Genomic DNA, 16801 nt, shown 5'->3' with positions numbered 1-16801 from the left:
TGCGGTCCGCGAGGCTCGGCCTCCGCCGCCCGGCCCCGGGCACCTCCCGTCGCACCCAGGCGAGAGGGGCCGGCGGAAAGCGGAGTCACCCGTGGGCCGGGCCGGGCCAGACGCAGCTCCAGCCCGGCGCCCCCGATGTTTTTATACAAACCCGGCAGCGGCGGCGGCAGAGGCAATAGGAACCTGTCGGCGTCCCTGAGACGTCACCGCGCACCCGCCTCTGCCTCCCCCCGCGCGCAGTCCCGAGGGAGGCGCGTGCACGCAGCGGGGTGACGCCCTCCAACTACAGAAGCGCCTGCCCCGCTGCCAGTCCGCACGCGTTGGCCCTGGGAGAAGGGGAGACTCGGTGCCGCTGGTCTGGGTCAGCCCGGGTTAGTGCCCTGTCTCCGCTAGCGGCCAATGGCAGAACTTCCCAGGAAGGTGCAATAAGCCCCCTAGTGGGCAATGAGAGAACCAGAGTTAAGGGGGCCTTGGCCAGCCCCCTTGCCTGCATGCATTGTGGTGCAGCCTTTCATGTGATGGTGCATGGTTTTTTCCCTTAGAGGACCCCTGCCTGTGCCCAGGATAGGTAGTGCTCTGGGGTTGAATCAGAGGTGCTAGTGAGGAAGGTCCTGGGTTGCAGAAGTTGGAAGGCGTGTGGAGAATGAGGCAAAGAACTGCAAAAAGACAAAGGATGAGCCTATGGTTACAGTTGTGTGTCATCCAGATGACCTAGATCAGTGGTCCCCAACCTTCTTGTGGCCAATAGCACATTCATGCTTTCAGAAGAGTGTGGCGGGCACCAAGAATTTTTCAAGGCATCAGCGGAGCAAGCACATGCCTGGGGCGACAAATGCTATGGGACGCAGAAGCGGCGCCAGAGTTTCTGACGTCCTAGGCGGACAGCCGTTTTGCCGCTCCCCCCCCCCCCCCGCAGCTCCGGTGGAGCTGCCACAGTCATGTTGGCGGGCAGTGTGCTGGTGTAAAGGCTCCGGTGAACCTGCCGCAGGCATGACTGCGGTAGAGCCGCCGGAGCCTTTAGAGCAGCGCACCGTCCGCCGGCACAACTGCGGCAGCTCCACCGGAGCCGCCACAGCAGCGGACCAGCCGCCGGCACGACTGCGGTAGGTCCCCCGGAGCCGCGTGCCGCCCCCACCGGCAAAATGCCGCCCCCCAAAAATTCTGGCACCCTAGGCCATTGCCTAGGTCGCCTAAATGGTAGCACCGGCCCTGATGGGGCGGCATTCCGTCCATTCTTGGCACGGCAGAGTCAGAGCGTTCGTTGTTCTTCTTCTTGTTTTTCCCCTGCTTCACCAGTTCGAGCAGGTTTTTGGGACTTTTTTGGTTACAGTTCTGGGAGCGAGGAGAGAAGCTGGAGAGAAGACACAGCCAGCGCCTGCCGGGGACAGAGAACACCGGCGCCCGCAGCCCTGGAGTTCTTTGTCCCTGGCAGGCACGGGGCCATGGCTTCTCTCCCTTGCTGGGCACTAGGCGGGCCCCGCGCCTGCCGGGGACAGAGAACATCGGTGCCCGCAGTGCCAGAGTTCTCTGTCCCCAGCAGGTGCGGGGCCACAGCTTCTCTCCCCTGCTGGGCACTAGGCACGCCCCACACCTGCTGGAGACAGAGAACACCGGTGCCTGCAGCCCTGCAGTTCTCTGTCCCGGCAGGCGCAGGGCTGTGGCTTTTCTCCGGCTTTGGAGAGAAGCCAGAGAGAAGCCGCGGACCCACGCCTGCCGGAGACAGAGAACACCGGCGCCCACAGCCTGCAGCCCCGGAGTTCTCTGTCCCCAGCAGGCGTGGGGCTGCGGCTTCTCTCCAGCTTTGGAGAGAAGCCAGAGAGAAGCCGCAGTTCCGCGCCTGCCAGGGACCGAGAACACTGGCGCCCTCAGCCTGCAGCCCCGGAGTTCTCTGTCCCCGGCAGGCATGGGGCCGCAGCTTCTCTCCCCTGCTGGGCACTAGGCAGGCGCACATAAATGGCCCGGCGGGCGCCATGTGGCCCTCAGGCACCGCACTGGGGACCACTGACCTAGATTCTGTGTGTGCCATTGAGTGCCTACATGACACTGGGCAAGTCACACCAAAAATTTTGCATGTAGCCGCTAATTATGGGGGATTTCAATTATCCCCATATTGACTGGGAACATGTCACCTCAAGATGAAATGCAGAGAAAAAAATTTCTCTATACTTTAAACAACCGCTTCTTGGAGCAGCTGGTACGGGAACCCACAAGGGGAGAGGCAACTCTCGATTTAGTCCTGGGTGGAGTGCAGGAACTGGTCCAAGAGGTAACTATAACAGGACCGCTTGGAAATAGTGACCATAATATAATAACATTTAACATCCCTGTGGTGGGAGGAACACCTCAACAGCCCAACACTGTGGCATTTAATTTCAGAAAGGGGAACTATGCAAAAATGAGGGGGTCAGTTAAACAGAAATTAAAAGGTACAATGACTAAAGTGAAATCCCTGCAAGCTGCATGGATGCTTTTCAAAGACACCATAGTAGAGGCCCAACTTAAACGTTTACCCCAAATTAAAAAAACACAGTAAAAGAACTAAAAAAGAGCACTATGGCTTAACAGCCATGTAAAAGAAGCAATGAGAGAGAAAAAGGCATCTTTTAAAAAGTGGAAGTCAAATCCTACTGAGGTAAATAGAAAGGATCATAAACACTGCCATATTAAGTGTAAAAATGTAATAAGAAAAGCTAAAGAGGAGTTTGAAGAACAGATAGTCAAAAACTCAAAAGGTAATAACAAAATGTTTTTTAAGTACATCAGAAGCAGGAAGCTACTAAACAACCAGAGGGGCCTCTGGACGATCGAGTTACAAAAGGAGCACTTAAAGATGATAAAGTCATTGCGGAGAAACTAAATGGATTCTTTACTTCAGTCTTCACAGCTGAGGATATTAGGGAGATTCCCAAACCTGAGCTGGCTTTTGTAGGTGACAAATCTGAGACATTGTCACAGATTGAGGTGTCACTAGAGGACATTTTGGAATTAACTGATAAACTTAACAGTAACAAGTCACCGGGACCAGATGGCATTCACCCAAGAAAGAGTTCTGAAAGAACTCAAATGTGAAATTGTGGAACTATTTAACTATGGTTTGTAACCTGTCCTTTAAATCGGCTTCTGTACCCAATGACTGGAAGATAGCTAATGTAATGCCGCAATATTTAAAAAGGGCTCTAGAGGTGATCCGGCAATTACAGACCGGTAAGTCTACGTCAGTACCTGGCAAATTAGTTGAAACAATAGTAAAGAATAAAATTGTCAGACACATAGAAGAACATAAATTGTTGGCAAAAGTCAACATGGTTTCTGTAAAGGGAAATCATGTCTTACTAATCTATTAGAGTTCTTTGAAAGGTCAACAAACATGTGGACAAGGGGATCCAGTGGACATAGTGTACTTAGATTTCCAGAAAGCCTTTGACAAGGTCCCTCACCAAAGGCTTTACGTAAATTAAGTTGTCATGGGATAAGAGGGAAGATCCTTTCATGGATTGAGAACTGGTTAAAAGACAGGGAACAAAGGGTAGGAATAAATGGTAAATTTTCAGAAATGGAGAGGGGTAACTAGTGGTGTTCCCCAAGGGTCAGTCCTAGGACCAATCCTATTCAACTTATTCATAAATGATCTGGAGAAGGGGTAAACAGTGATGGGCAAAGTTTGCAGATGATACTAAACTGCTCAAGATAGTTAAGACCAAAGCAGACTGTGAAGAACTTCAAAAAGATCTCACAAAACTAAGTGATTGGGCAACAAAATGGCAAATGAAATTTAATGTGGATAAATGTAAAGTAATGCACATTGGAAAAAATAACCCCAACTATACATACAATATGATGGGGCTAATTTAGCTACAACTAATCAGGAAAGAGATCTTGGAGTCATCATGGATAGTTCTCTGAAGACGTCCTTGCAGTGTGCAGCAGCAGGCAGTCAAAAAAGCAAACAGGATGTTAGGAATCATTAAAAAAGGGATAGAGAATAAGATGGAGAGAATATCTTATTGCCCTTATATAAATCGTGTACACCCCACATCTGAGATACTGTATACAAGATGTGCTCCTCATCTCAGAAAAGATATACTGGCATTAGAAAAGTTCAGAGAAAGGCAACTAAAATGATTAGGTTTGAGCGTGAGTCCCATTCTGAGGAGAAAGTAAAGACGGCTAGACTTTTTCAGCTTGAAATAGAGGAGACTAAAAGGGGGATATGATAGAGGTTATATAAAATCATGATGGTGTGGGAGAAAGTTAAACAAGGAAAAATTATTTCACTTGTTCTATAATATAAGAACTAGGGCACCAAATGAAATTAATGGCAGCTGGCAGCAGCGTTTAAAAACAACATAAAAAGGGAAGTTCTTCTTCACACAGCGCACAGTCAACTTGGAACTTCTTGCCTTGAGGAAGTTGATGAAGGCTTAGGACTAAACAGGGTTTAAAAGAGAACTAGATAATTCATAGGAGGTTAAAGTCCCTAATGGCTATTAGCAGGCATGAGTAAGGAATGGTGTCCCTAGCCTCTGTTTGTCAGAGGATGGAGATGGATGGCAGGAGAGAGACCACTTGATCATTACCGGTTAGGTTCACTCCCTCTGGGGCACCTGGCATTGCCACTGTCGGTAGACAGTATACTGGGCTGGATGGACCTTTGGTCTGATCCAGTATGGCCGTTCTTATGTTCTTATGTGTGTTACTCATCTGATGGGTGCACAGCTTAAAACCTAATTTTCACAAGTGCTCAGCAATCACAACTACAACGGAAGTCAAGGGGAGCTGCCATTGCTGACTACCTGTGGAGCTAAGGAAGGGTGGTCTAAAGGACTGAGCAAGTGTTTGAGGAACAGGGGTCCTAAATTTTCATTCTGGCTGTATTACTGATTCATTGTGCTGCTGGAGACCTATCACTTTGACTTTTTTCGTTTTCCCATCTGTAAAGGGGGGATAATAATATATAAATCACAGGAGTGTTAAGATTAATCAGTTAATGTCCCTAAAATGCTTTGAACATATCAAGTGCTACAAAAAATGCTAAATATTCTGAAAAATCAGGCCCTAGTTGTCTTAAATTTGGTGCCCAGTCATTGAGCTGCACAACATTAGTGGTGATTTTTGAAAATGTTGACCTTAATGTCCTGGTGCTTCAGTTTCCCAGCTGTAAAAACCCTGCCTGACTCAAAAAGAACCCTATTTCCTTTTTCAGGAAGCTCATTAAAGATGGAGCTGGAGGAAAAAAGAAATTGATAAAAATTCTAGGGCCAGATGCTGTGACTTGCTCAACACAGGACTCAAGCAATTTATGATGTATTCCAAGTAGAGCTAGTTGAAATTTTGAAATTCTGGTTCACAGAAAATTGTCATTCTGAAATTTCATTTCAGTCAAATTCAGGTCAAAACCAATTTCCACTCCCCCAAATTTCCCACAGACTGGCAACTCTGAAAAACTTCATTCCAGAAACATGGTGTTAGATAAAAGATGATCCCAGACAGCTGGTTCATGAAATTGACATAATTCATGGCAGTTTCACTTCTGCCCACTACTGAATAGTATCATGGAACTGACCTGTGAAACTGACATGGAAAGGGTCTGTAGCAGCTACTGCAGATCCTGGTTTCTACCAGCTCCAGGGCAGACCAGCCACATGGACTGTCCTAGGGCCAGGGAATCCTAGGCCTAGGAACTGCAGGGCTGCCAGGCCAGCTGGCTTTCCAGGCTGCCTGACTGACTCATGAGTCTGGCTCAGCATCAGGAAGTCTGGAAATCCTGCCTTAGATTCAACAAAAATGTGTCAAACCTTAAGTGTTTTCACAAAACCACACTTTACCCCAGCCTCTCTAGCTGGAATGTTTCTCAGCCCCATTTCCTTCTCGTGTATGCTTCTAACTCTTGCCTGGAGATATCAGCAGGCTGGCCCCACCATCATTTCCCAGCCTTTTTTCGTGGGAGAGGTGGAAATTTGGCTCAGATAATCAAAGACAGAAGTTGTAGGTGATGGCAGGAGGACAGCAAAGAATGAGTAAAACATGCAGCTTATGTATAGATACAAATATACTGAAAAATTTTGAAAGCTAAAAATAAGTTGACAAAAACAGTTCATTTTATTCAAGTAAAGACAGTCTTTCAGAAGATAAGACTTCAGGCAGCTATGTGTGAATGATAAATAATACAGAAATAGAGTCATTTTTTGACTGCATAGAAAAATAAAAGAACGGTCACCTATTGAAGCAGAAAAGGTATGGGACATTTTGATCTGGTTCATTTTTACAAACATTTGTTTTGATCTTCAACATTTATAAAATTCTGAACAGTCATTTAGCATAGGGAATTACAGGAAAATAAACAAATGGATGATTGAGTAATAAGAATAAAGTGAATAAGAATAGCTGAAAGACTTGGATCAATGATATAATTCTAAGGACTAAATTATGGGTCAAATTGTGTCCTCTTTTACATCCTTGCAGCCACATTCCCTTCACTAGGGTTATTTGGATATAAATAAAAGCTGAGTCTGAAACTATGCCCTCAGACCACATGCAGAACTCCAGTTCAAGCCTAAAGGAATTGTATACGTATGTGTGGAATTTACCCCTAAAAATGTTACCATATAGTGCAAGCCACCTAAACCTGCATCTGTTACCTCCCATGTGAGGTTCACTCATTCATCCCAATACCAGCTAGAATATATTGAGTACATATAAATAATGAATCAGATGGATTCCTATTCCTAAAATGCTTCCTATTCTACCTGGCTAGATAGAGAGGGGGCATTTGTAACCATATCACATTGTAAATCGGTTGATGGTAGACTTTTTCTTGTTCATGTTTTTTACTTACAAGTTTGTGGCATCTTGAAATTTGAAGTATCTTTAAAAAAAGATTCAAAACTACTGGAGGGTTATTTGTGTGTATCATGAAACAGTATGTAAATGTATCCAAAATTAATGTGTTCATCACAGTATACTTTTTAAAGGTAAAGTATTTATAAAGAGAAATGAGTTAAATAATAACTCTGTATGCTTCTCTTTTTTAATTTTTGTTTTAAAAATTAGAGTCCCCTTAGACAGCAGTGGAAGTAGTATGGAAGTGCATGAAAGAAGTGAGACTTTCAAGTGAGAAAGAGAGAAAAAAATAAAAAATAACAGTGATACAATTTCCTGATTCTGGGGTTGGTTCTATGCCACCTCCAGACTAGCATACTTTAGAACAGGGGTTCCCAAACTTAATTGCATCGTGACCCCTTTCCGACAATAAAAATTACTATGTGATCCCAAGAGGGGCGATCAAAGCCTGAGCCAGCTGGAGCCCCAGGTGGGGGGAGGGGGCAAAATCGAATCCCAAGGGCTTCAGTCCCAGGCGGTGGCCTGTAATCTGAGTGCTGACACCAAGGGCTTCGGCCCCAGGTGGTGATGCTTGGGCTTTGGCTTCGGCCCCGGGCCCCAGCAAGTCTAAACCCACTTTGGGGTCCCAATCCACAGTTTGAGAATCGCTGCTTTAGAACACCCTGAGCAGTGAAAAGCACTGAGGAATCTGGTCCCTTTTGATAGCACTAGTAGCATTATTATTATTGATCCAGATGGAACAGCACAAGGAGATAAAAATCATGTTATGTTGGGTTAATGACATGAATCCAGAATGTAATACAAAGGCCTCAAATAACATTCCAATGGGACTGCATTATCTGGCTGACACTAGAACAATTCCATCAGAAATATGTTGGTTTAGCATATCACTTAAAAATATTTTGAAATAGCTTATAAACCACACCACTACACACAAATTCCCTTGCCTTTTGATAGGTTATTTTACTACAACTGATAAAACATTAAATCTTATTTACTTTTCATCATTATGCTGTTAACTGCTAACATGTGACTCAGGGTACGTCTACATTACGGGATTAGTCTGATTTTACATAAACCGGTTTTGTAAAACAGATTGTATAAGGTCGAGTGCACGTGGCCACACTAAGCACATTAATTCGGCAGTGTGTGTCCATGGTCCGAGGCTAGCATCGATTTCCGGAGCGTTGCACTGTGGGTAACTATTCCGTAGCTATCCCATAGTTCCCGCAGTCTCCCCTGCCCCTTAGAATTCTGGGTTGAGAGCCCAGTGCCTGAGTGGGGTCTGCAAAATCATTGTCTCCGGCCCTTTGGTGTGTTCTGGGTAAAGTGAGTCCGTCAAATCTCACATTTGGGAGAGAGGATATTTAACCTTCCTCTCCCAGGGAAAACCACACCGGACATGACATATCAATGTTCGCGCCTCGGTGCTTTCCCTTGGTATTGACAGGCATGATGACCGGAGCACCGATAAAGAGCACGGGCAACCAATGGAGCCCCGTTCAGCTTTTTTTTTTCTAGCTGATCACCAGTATGTGATACTGGAGTCCGCTGACAGACGGCGTTACCTTGCACACTCATCCAGTCTATGACATTCGTGTGGGCTTTTTGCATGATTAAGCTGAGGAGACGGTTAATCAGGTCGTTACTGAGAGACACTGTATCGGCTCCATTGTACCAAAGGCAATAAGATATGTTAAATCTGTCGTCTGTACTGTCTGCACTATGGCTATCATGACGCCTTGTTGTGGTAGGCGTGCCCCTGGCATGTGAGGGTCGGCCCAGGAAGGGGCAAAAGGCAAAACTGTGAATGACTTCCCTTGAGTCAATCCAATCCTTTAGGTATCCTAAACATAGAGTCAGTCCTGCTAGAATTAGGGCAAAGTGTAATTAGATGAAACCAGTGTGTCAGAGAAAGCATCTAGACTGAGCCCCATGTCAATCCCGCAGAAATGACAAGCTGCATGCCATTATACACCATTATACATGCTGGAGTTCTAGGGGAGTGTCCCTGAAACAACCCCAGCCGTATGTCTTCTAACCCCTCCCAATCTCCTGGGGTAGGCCCGTGGCAGTGCCGAATCTCCCCCCACATATACGTCAGTATAGATATATAAGATATATGCAGGAAAAGAAACAACCGACCTTGTTAGTGAAGATAAAAATGTAGGGGGACAGCCTCCTGCTGCATTATGCACATGTCCAGGCAGAACATAAAGGCGGTGACGGAGGGAGAGGAGCTCTCAGCATTCTCCCCGCCTGCCCCTAAGATTATCCAGCGAGCTGCAAGTCAACGAATTTCTGATTTCTCTGTTATATGTCACTAGGAGATAGAGGGAGGGAGCTTGGGTAAATGAGCTCAGCCCAACGGACAAGATCTAGCTATGATTTTAGAGGACGGTATACCGACCCTGCTCCTGCCGTGTTTACCATCTACATGGGAACCTGACGCGGAGAAATCACTCCTATACTATTTACCTCAGCGCAAGCACCTCCGGTCCAACCTCACCTGGAGGTCCAGTCCCATGGAGCACGCACCACGCGCTAGATGGTGATGACGGAATTAAGCAGTCATATTGTACCAGATATGACCACCAAGAGGAAAAGGGAGAAGACGGATAACTGCTCTTCACTAACTGCATGAAGCTCATCTGGGAGCGGAATCTACACAGCAATGCAAACTTTGCAGTATGAACATAGGGTGACCCCACATTGAAATAAAGCACAAGTAATGAACACTAATTTACTTTCCCACTTTTTTTCACATGCGTGGGGAGGGGAGTTAAATTGACGAGGCCTATATAAACCCTGAACCACGCCGGACAATGTGTTAAGAACTACAAGGACTTAGGGAGGCTCATGGCAAGAAATGCCAAATACTTTCGAAACTGCTGTGACTGTGGGATAGCTGGAGTCCTCAGTACCCCCACCCAGCTCCATCCACCCCCCTCCTGCACGGAGAGCCGGTTCTATTCAAAGTCCGTGTGCGCGCACCAAATGAGATTTAATGCACTGGTCTACGCTGGTTAGCTGTCCATACATTTGTTCATGTTCTAGCTGTGCATACCCAAGACTCCGGTATGCAGACCACAAGAGGATACACAATGACCCAAAACATGACTAAGCGTGAGGCGTCATTTTGATTCTTGGCTTTCCGTATGCTTGTGACGCAGCACTGTGCGAGGGGACTCTGTAATTCATAGCCTGGAGAATCTTTTTCACGCTTGGCATTCGTCTTCTGTAACAGAGCTCTGATAGAAGCAGATTTGTCTCCCCATACAGGCGATCAGAGTCCAGTAATCTCTGTACGGTCCATGCTGGAGCTCTTTTTGGATTGAGACTGCATTGAAACACCCGTGGCTGATCAGAGCTTCCACGCTGGGCAAACAAGGAATTGTAATTCAAAAGTTTCAGGCGGGAGGCTTTTCCTGTTTACTGTCGCAGCCCTAAGGCCTCTGGTCTGACAATGGCGTCTGTATGGCCAATTCGGTCACTAAGGTCACACTAGTAAACTGTGTGCAGCAACCATATGTGCGGTGTGCAACCTTAGGGGGCCGTGTGCAGGTTCCTCCGCCTTTTTACCCTGGTCCCTAGGGTTAGGCTAGTGTCGTGTGCAGCCTCCTGCTCTTCTGCCTACAACCCAGGGGTCAGGTTTAGTGCTGGTGATAACACCAGCGTGCCTTGAGCAAGGGGCCCAAAATCTGACCAATCGTAATGCAGTTCAAAGGGTCGGATTACGGTTGTGTGCAAAACTATGCTAGTGTGCTGAGTGCAGCTTCTAGTGTGCCATGTGCAAAATCTGCCCACTTAGGGGGCAACAGCTCGGAACCTGGAGGGTGGGGGAGCTAGGGACCAATCAAATTTTGCCAGGTGTAAAAAGTCCCTGGAATAAAACCATGCCTCGGGCCAGGATCTGTAGGAGTATCCGCGTGTTAGCTGGAAGGCCTGATCACCCTTCCAGCCAGGGTCTCCTCCGGATATAGCCGGCTCGGGTCGTGTTGTTTATTGTTTTTTCAACGGTATCTTCCACGGATTCGGTATGCTTCTGGTGTCTGTACTGCTGGTCAGCTGCGCTTGGAATACGGTACTTGCCCTCTAACTGTCTGCGCTTCGCCTAGCCTTCTCTCTCTCCTCCTCCCCTCTTTATTTGGTATACAACTGCATATGCTGCTGCCTGTTATAAAGTTGTGTATATATGGTATCTAAGAATTGAGTTGTTATAATAACTGCTATTGAAGTTAATTTGGTGTATTTGATAATAATATTTGGTTAAGTGTGCACACAGATCATTTAATTTGGTGTATTTGTTTACCTTTTACAAGAGCAGTTGGTTTTGAAGTATTTGGTTATGTGTTAATGAATGTAAATAGCTTGTTTTAGGTTGTGTAAAGGTTTCTTGTTCTAATAGCACTGTTAGTTGGTAAAAGTGCTGCTCCCCAGCCCAAGTTGTGATTTTCTCCCTGTTAATGAACGGCCACGTGGTGTTTTGAAGTTTTCAGTCTGTCTGGTCTTAATTTTCCTCTTTCAATTAAAAATTCACTGTACCCGCATTAGGGAACGGACATTTACCTGGCCACTGCATCCGAGTTCAGATTGCTGTCCAGAGCGGTCACAGTGGTGCACTGTGGGATACCGCCCGGAGGCCAATACTGTCGATTTGCGGCCACACTAACCCTAATCTGATATGATAATACCGATTTTAGCACAACTCCTCTTGTTGGGGAGGACTACAGAAACCGATTTAAAGAGCCCTTTATATCGATATAAAGGGCCTCGTAGTGTGGACGGGTGCGCCGTTAAATCGGTTTAACGCTGCTGAAATCGGTTTAAACGCATAGTGCAGACCAGGCCTCAGTGGGACAATAAAAACAGATTTAGGGTAACATTTTCAAGAATGCCCAGGGAGCAACATTTTAAAGGTATTTTGGCACTTGAAGATGTAGCTAGGCACCCAGTGGTATTTTTAAAAATGCCTGGATACCTAAATCTCAGTAAATTTCAATGAGATTTAGGGTAAAATTTTCAAAGCATCTAAATAATTTAGGAATTTTAATGTTCAAAAAACAATTTAAGTGCCTAAGGATGCAGATAGGCATCTAGTGGGAGTTTCAAAAAGCAGCTGAGCATTTATCTATTTAGCTACATTGTTAGGGTTACAAAAACTTTGTGGGAGGTTTTTCCCCATAAATCTTTTTTGTTGTAATTTAAAGAATTCAAAAGAACCATTTCTTTTAATTTTAGGATTTAAATGAATTTTTAGAATTGCAAATTGGCTCTTTGGAGCAATGATACTGTCTTTATGTTTTGGCAGCAGTCAACAAGTAATATTATTAGATTTTTTTAAAAAATCTCGTGTAACCGAAATTTTGGTTTGAACTATCTAACAGTATCTTTTTTTAAGATGATTGGTGCTATTTTATGACAGGCAACTTCTAATTGCTTCATGAATCTTGTTAGTGTAGTATAGGGATATTAAAAGTGGTTTATATTAGAAATGAAAGTGATTCCCCATAATTGCTCCTCCATAATTTAAATCCATAATTAGGACCCTGTCATGCAACTCTTGCTCACCTGAGTAGTCCCTTTGACTCCAATGTAACTAACTCATGTAATTCTTACTCACATGACTAAGGAGTTAGAGGATCTGGCCCCAGTTTTGTTCCTGCTTTGGAACAGTATGATACATACAAATGATTAGTGTATCTGGGGAGTTCAGTAAGGGAAGACTGAAAGCCACATTCAGAGTAGGGTACAATTCTAAGTTCTAGTTTATTTGCTGCGTTCAAAGTAACCGGATGCGTCATTATTATTTTGGTTCTGAATCATCATACAAGAATTTTAAAGAAAATCACATCTGCCTGTTCATTTAAAACATGCATAAAGTTACTGTAAAATATAATTAATTTTTCTTTCATTTAGAACAGACTAAATTTCTGTTGTTCAAAATCAACTGCAAATTATATTATTGCCCGTAAGTGCAAATTTTATGCAGAGCCAGTTGCTATTTTCTGAAATTAACAGCTGTTATAATACAGTGCTAGGGAGTGAAGTATATTCTGCAAAGAGAAATTCATTTCTATGTGCAGCACTGCAGACTAATTCCCTTATTTTAGTATGTGTATAGAATTTTTTGTTACAAATGTATATGATAAGAAGGGAGATCCAGGAATTTACAGACAAATTACTAGAGCAAATAAAGGCAATTTATAAGTACCTTTGGGGAGTGGTGGTGAGAGGAGCAGAGTAGGCATTATGGGTTGAGACAATTAGATATATCACACTAATCTGATATATTTTTGATACAATAACAGGTATGATGAATAGAATGACACGAGTAAACACAGGGACTCAATTTCTAAAAAGTGACCCTTTGACCCTTACTTGCATAAATAGTAGTATTCTTGGTTGAGTAAGGATTACTCAAGTCATTCAGATTTGCAGGATTGGGACCTATATATTCTAAGACAATCATAAATAACTTAAAGGGTGTAGTGGTGGGGCTTTGCATCCAGAGAGAATAAAGGAACATCTCCAAAATATTTTAATGTAAAGAATTTGTATGTAAAAGGATAGAGCTAGATTCTCAGCTTGTGTAAATCAGTGTGGCTCCATTAACTTCAGTCATTCTCATCCTCCTCATTAAAGACAAATCTCAAAGAGATGTAGCTTCCTTGCAGGTCAAGTGCCACTTGTATTGAACTCTAGCTAGCTCCTTAAGACAGTCTGGCTTGGTGTTCAGTCTATGTCCATCACTGGTGATCTTATCATGCCACTGAAACTTTTGGCAAACATGTGATCACTCACTGTGTAGCTTGGTAAATGAACTTCATGATTCATTGGTCTTCCATATTAATAATACCAGGAAAGCTTCTGAAACCAAACCCAGGCTAAAGGAGGCAGTGTCATAGCTTTCCTACTCCGATTTGAACCTTAGCGTTCATAACCTGAGAAGCTAGCATGAACCCCTCTAAGCTTAATTACCAGCTTAGATTTGATCTCGCTGCCACCAGCCAAGAATTTCCAGTGTCTTGGCTCACTCTGGTCTCCCCAAAACCTTCCCTGGGGAACCCCAAGACACTGGATGGTGATGGATGGTGTTTCTTATTTTGTAACATGGACATTCACACACACTTCCATTAAAATGAATGAAGTATAAATACTTAATGATCAGGAATGTGAAATCTATGGCAATATTAGATGTAATTAAATATGGTGTAATTCCTCTAGAATAATTGTTTCACTGCCACTTATTAAATAGTCACTGACCATGGTCAAGTCAATTTTATACTTTAAAACTGCTTCCTTCACAATTGGAGCAGCATTCTGATTCAGGATAGAGCCTCCATTTTAATTCCTGTGTGAAGTCATTTTATAGCTCCTCTACCTGACAAGAAGACAGTCATGAAATTTCAAGTAGGGGAATACGGACTTTGTTTAATTTAAAACATTAGAAGTGGATTCTATCAGTTTTTCATATCAATTATCTATGGTACTGAAGGTATATCTACACTCATGGCAACACATAGAGTACAGACACTGCACAGCTAGCACAGGTATAAACAGCAGTGTAGATGGTGAGACATAGCTTGGGTGAGTATAGACACATCAGAATCCCCAGTGTATATGCCCTACGCATCCAAGCAGTACCCCACCCATGTCTACACTGCTATTTTTAACAGTGTAGTGTCCTGCTGCTTCCTGCTGTGGGAGCCTTTCCCTGCTACAGCCAGCAGTGGAGAAATGGTCTGGCAGCAGGAGGCAACAGGGAAAACTCTGGCAGGAGGGAACTCCCAGAGTCTTTCTCCATCGCATCCCCACTGCTAGAACCTTTCAGTGCTCTGTGTAGTTGCACACTGCAGTGTGGATGCAGTGGATGCACTATTTGGCATGTAGCTACACATATCCTACACACTGCCACAATTGTAGACAAGGCCTGAGAGAAAAGCCATACTTAAGACAGAGTCCTTATTGGCAGAGGCAGTCACCCCCTCCCCCTAAATCCCAGGGTTTCCTTGAAACCAGCTTGGATCTCTCTGTGTGTTTCTCAGCAGTAACCTTAAAAACAGTCACTTCACAGTTCCTGTCTTTGTTCTGAGTTGCAACCCCACTGTTTGCACATATCCTCCTTCCTTGGCTGCCAGGTGTTCCGAGTTAATATTCCAGTTATTCATCTTCTACTCATATGTGTTGATTCCATTCAGTTCTTGATGGCCACTCCTACCAATTCAGGTGGGTACCTAACTCAAACACCTAACTCTTATTCCCCTTGTCACAGTGTGTATCAATCAAAAAAGTGAATGGGTAAACCAAGTCACGCATATACCTCCTACAAATATTATAAAAAATGTCCTCGTTCACTACAATTGCACATGCACCAGTGAAAGCCTACCTGATTCAGGGCCTAATATTGCAAAATGTTGGGCATGGGCACACCTGACTCCCACTGTGTAACTGACTTCAGCAGGAGCTGAGGGTGCACAGCACCTTGCAGGAGGCACTCAGCACCTCCTGGGATTGAGCCCTGACATACATGGATTGAAGATTCTGCCTGCTCTTCAGATTCCCTTGTAAGCATCTAGTTGCTCACAGTTTCTATTTGAAACCTAATGTATTTTAATAATTATAATTGTCTGATCTACTCCATAGTGCTATACAGTGACTGAAACTAGTCACTTCCAGACAATAATTACTGCTGTCAATTCTTATTCTCTCATTTTGAAAGCAAACACCCATCTCTGTCTCTGAACATATTTGATTGTTCTTTATCTGTTTTGATGTAATTTCTTTTAGTCCTTAGATCACTTGGTAGATTTATAACATAGCCTCTGTTATTTTTTCATCTCTACGAAGATCTTTTGTTTGCTCTGATATGTGTTGTATTTCAATGCATACAAAAGCATTTCAGTTCAGCTTGACATCTGTGGTCCATTCAGCTATTATTTATTTCTGACATACTATTATAAATGAATGACCCATCAAGAGACCAATCCAATTTGTCAGAAAGTCTCCAAACCTCTTAAGTAAAATGTGATTTATCATGTTTTTTCTTGCATATACTGGCTCACTGCTTATAGAGCTATAGAATTATTTTGCATACAGTTGTACAAGGGACGATACTCATATTTAAGTCTTTTATTTCCATTTTTTGTGATTTTTGTAGTATGTTTTCAAAATGAAGCATTGTGCATGAAAGGCATGTGCACAATTCAAATACACACAGTAAACCATTAAGGCCAACATTTTCAAACCTGAATACCCCAAATTAGGCACCTAAATAAGAAGCCTCATTTTTATATGCGGTAAGAACTTTCAGTGAATTCTTTCTTTCCACTGAAGACCCAATCATGCAGTTTGTGCACCGAGGATCATATTTTGAAATCGATTAGGCAATAAGCTGGTCTAATTAAAGGGTATTTGGAACTTAGGGCTACTTGCAAAATTCTATTTGCAGGCCAGTAAATAATATGATTGCCTGCAGCGGTAATGAGATTAAAATGTATATTTTGCAATGTGGTGGTTTTAACATACATACAGCTATTATTAGCTTGAAAAAGTAGGTGTCCTGTCAGGGTAGTTTTTTGTTTTTTACTCTTTTAACAAATGTTGTCATGAACAGTGACAACTTTCCCTGGCTTCAGTTTATGGATACATCTGAAGCTGTAAGGGTTTTAACAGCCAAAATGTTCATTGACTCCCTAACCTATTTAAATGTCAGATGTTATTCTAGGAGCACTGACTAAAAATCAGTTAGGTATACCAGGGGTCTAATTTTTTAGATGTTTTGGTGAATAACCCAATCCCACGTGCATTTTTCCCATGGACCTGGCAGGATTAGGTAGTGGGAGCTTGTCATAAACAGGTAGCTAAGGGTTAATGTTTCTTTTACCTGTAAAGGGTTAACAAAGGGAACCAAACACCTGACCAGAGGACCAATCAGGAAACTGGATTTTTCAAAGCTCAG

General features: G+C 43.8%; 1 protein-coding gene across 4 annotated transcripts in view; it reads right to left on the bottom strand.

Annotated features, from left to right (window-relative positions):
* The window catches only part of AGTPBP1 (ATP/GTP binding carboxypeptidase 1), a 169661-nt gene that overhangs the window by 141760 nt on the left and 11100 nt on the right, over positions 1 to 16801 (bottom strand). Inside the window, exon 1 of one of the 4 annotated variants that reach the window (XM_032771143.2) lies at positions 152 to 401. The exons of 2 other annotated variants lie outside the window; for them this stretch is intronic. The gene's annotated coding sequence lies outside the window, so the exon portion shown is untranslated. Of the gene's footprint in view, positions 1 to 151; positions 402 to 16801 lie in introns of those variants that run through there. One more of the 4 variants, XM_032771146.2, reaches the window with a different exon arrangement.

The sequence above is a fragment of the Chelonoidis abingdonii genome, chromosome 6 (genome assembly GCF_003597395.2).
Source record: "Chelonoidis abingdonii isolate Lonesome George chromosome 6, CheloAbing_2.0, whole genome shotgun sequence".
Taxonomy (NCBI): domain Eukaryota; kingdom Metazoa; phylum Chordata; order Testudines; family Testudinidae; genus Chelonoidis; species Chelonoidis abingdonii.
The sequence above is the reverse complement of the archived record's forward strand: the minus strand, read 5'-3'. Positions and strand labels throughout refer to the sequence as shown.